The 3,425-nt window shown below is 41.1% G+C and overlaps 1 non-coding gene across 1 annotated transcript; it reads right to left on the reverse strand.

Moving 5' to 3' along the window:
* Nucleotides 1-367: 367 nt before the first annotated feature.
* LOC149833868 (small nucleolar RNA SNORD25) lies at nt 368-446 on the reverse strand. The gene has a single exon (XR_016432944.1). It is a non-coding gene; the product is annotated as a small nucleolar RNA SNORD25 (small nucleolar RNA).
* Between the last annotated feature and the right edge of the window lie 2,979 nt (nt 447-3,425).

The following is a 3,425-nucleotide window of genomic DNA, read 5'->3' on the forward strand; positions in this document are numbered from 1 at the left end:
CCATTTAGGGAAAGCTCGCTTCCCCTTTAATTTGTCATTTTCACTTCCTCCCCGCTTCCCAGGTCACTTCCGAGATGATTCTTGGTTCACTTCTAAGTCATCCCACGATTTCGGCTTTCGCTTCCCACTCCCGCTTCCCCAACTGGCAACTCTGATCCAAACACTATAATTTTGCAGAATTAAAAAGAACTGAATAATTATAAAACCAGAAGATTAAATTTCTGGATTTGCAACCAAACAGGCCCTAACAATGTGTCCAGGATCATGGTGACACTGTTGTAAATCAAAGATTAAAAGATGTTGAAGAAAAAAACCGCACAGGAAATCTATATACATAGAGAAGTTCGGCCCATCTTATACATAATCACGCACCTCAGCCTCTTAGATGTTCATTAATGCGATCATCTTAGCAATCATTACAGGTCTATGAAGTCATCACCGGTGCGCTAACAATAAGTCAAAATACAAAAACGCTATTAAACGAGTATATAGGACAATGGTAAAGGAAAGAAACCGACCTAATAAATGAAAGACAAAACAAAAAGAAAAGCTACAAAGAAGAAAATAGGTATCATCTTCCTGACAAACATCTGATAGCTCACAAACTTAAGACAGATGCACAAGAATAAATAAGGAAGCTCACATTATTGCTGCAAAGGAACGGGTCAAATGGATACCAAATGATCCGAAATTACCAGAATAAAAAGCAATAGCAAAACCAATACTCCACAAAAGTAAAAGGAAAAAACAGTAGCTATCAAACATCATAAACACAGACACACACACACACACACAAGATCCGCAAAGAACAACCATAAAGTATATGAAACATAAGAAAATTGCAAACCTTCTAAACAAAACAAAGGCGACAAGACAGATGTAGCACCGCTCCATTCATCAAAAAGCAGCATCGCAAGAAGGCCACTTTCAATAGACATAGATGAGTAACGATGAAAATTTTACTATCGCTTCAAGGGAACGAGTCAACAAGGAACTAAAAAGGATCCTTAAGACCAGATTAAGAAGCAGCAACAATGAGAGCAAAAAGGAGAGACCAAAGCGTTCTTTATGCAATATGATTCTTTGAATGAATAAATTTATATCAAACATTGAAAAGGGAACAAAGAGACAAAACTAAAGCAAAAACAAACAACAAGGGATTGATCCAGAAGCATAAGATATGGCAACAAAAAAAGTAAAAACAAATCAACCTAATAAATGGTAAAAAAGCAGAAGATAAAAGCTTTAAAGACTAGAAAAGGTGTAAGCTTCCTCACAAGCATCTGAAAGCTCATAAGCTTCAGACAGATGCATAAGAATATCAAGGAAGGAAGCTCTCACTCTTGCTTCAAGGGAACGAGTCGATTGGATACTGGAAGATCCGAAATGACCAGATAAAGAAGCATTAGTTAAACCCAAACTTAAAGCACAACAGCGAGTGCTCACAAAGAAATCGAACTTAAAGCAGTGATATTTGAGCTTATGAGATGAAACCAATCTCAGAAACCCTAAGACTACCCAAGGATAACAACGTAAAGAGAACAAATATGAAAAAAATACAAAAAGAGCCAGCAAAAAGGTTAACGCTATACCCTAAATTTGTAATCAATGTGAAATTACTCAACTGGTAATAAGACCAGATTTATTAATCCAGTAACAACGCAAGCACCACAAAACAAACAAGAAAAACAGCAAATCACGATAATGCGAGATCACCAAAGCCCCAAAATCCATAGCGTTTCTTTCAGACTTCGATCTAGTTTTCGAACTAGTGTGTTAGAGAGAGAGAGAGAGACGCACTATTCTTGGGCTTCAGGAAAGACTCTGCAACTCCGCCCTTTCTCCTCTCGCGATGGACGGGTCAAATCTAGGGAGTTAAATAACAAAGGTGGAAACCCTAACCCCTTAGAGATGGACGGTCCGGATCTAGGGAGTTAAATAACGAAGGGGGAAACCCTAACCCCTTGGAAATGACGAACAGTGAGAGGCAATATGGTTCGAGCTATCCGACCCGGACCGAATGTGTTCCCCTGACCCGCGCTATGAGGTCTACCAGGGGTTGGGTATCACCGTATCAGAGGTTCGGATTGGGGTTTGGGTTCAAGTTTTGCCGGGTCAAGAAAATGAAATCTCAAATCCAGATCCGTTTAGTTTTAACACTTACTCTCGTCATAAATGCATAGGTTCAAGCCATGTCTAATAAGATATCTGGCAAAAATCGTGACTCAAACTCGGCTGGCATATGTCACGGGGCGGGGGACAAGGTCTCCCCCCCCAAGATTAGAACCTCCATCCCCGGCTGGGATGGATTTTAACCTCCACCCCTGCCTTCATCCTCGTTTCATGTTCTCCATCCCCGATTCAAACGGGAATGAGGCGGGGCGGGGATATTGCTGGGAAAAGTGACGGGGACGGGTCCGGGCGAGGCGGGCAAAAGTTTACGTCCATCCCCGCCTCCATCCCCTAACGGGTATGGATTTTAACCTTCTTCCCCGCCTCCATCATCGTTTCATACCCTTCATCCCCGATCCAAACGGGGTGAGGCACGGCCCCGCTTTGGGGGTCCACTGTCATCCCTACTCGGGATGGTATGGGTTGATCCAAATCATATTTGGATCGAGATTTTTTATGGACATACCTTAAAACTTGAATGCTTGGGGATTAGGTTGGCCAATGTGAATGCTTTCTGCTTGGTTGTGCTATCTGAGTAGGAAGATGTATAAGATTTATCATGTCAGGTCATTGAATGGAAATGGTAGTTCATACATCATCTGGGTCGCTTGACTTTCCCAACTTGTGTTTTTCCGGTGGGGGGCTTCACCCCCTTTGCCTCTGCGAGCCCTTCCCGACAAGGGGCTTTGCCCTCTGTCCCTCGATTATCGATTGGGGCTTTGCTTCTGATTGCCACTTCATGCAAGAGATCTGAGCTTATTCGAGAAGCAGAATTTATGCGAATTGTTGAAGCACTTGCATTGGGTGAACTTGAAACAGGACGAGGATTAAATAAAGAAATAAGTTCCAAACGACCTGGTGATACTCGGTGGGGTTCTCATTACGATGCTTTGGTTAATTTACTCAATATGTATTCTTCTGTTATTCAAGTGTTAGATTTCATTGCAGAAGATACATATTCAGGAAAAACTCAGATGCAATTATTTTATATCATCAATTGCAAGATTTTGAATTTTTTTTTGCTTATATTTGATGTGTAAAGTTTTGGGAATAACTGATGATCTTTCACAAGCACTTCAGCAAAAAGATCAAGACATTGTGAATGCTATGAGTTTAGTCACTATATCAAAACAGTGCCTTCAAGGTCTGAGAGACAATGGATGGGACTCTCTTATAAACAGAGTGTTCATCTTTTATAAGAGATTTGATATTCTGATTCCTGGTCTAGGGGACTCACATACACCTCAAGGACG

This window comes from Nuphar pumila, chromosome 6, assembly GCF_984573655.1.
Source record: "Nuphar pumila chromosome 6, dmNupPumi1.hap1.1, whole genome shotgun sequence".
Taxonomy (NCBI): Eukaryota; Viridiplantae; Streptophyta; class Magnoliopsida; order Nymphaeales; family Nymphaeaceae; genus Nuphar; species Nuphar pumila.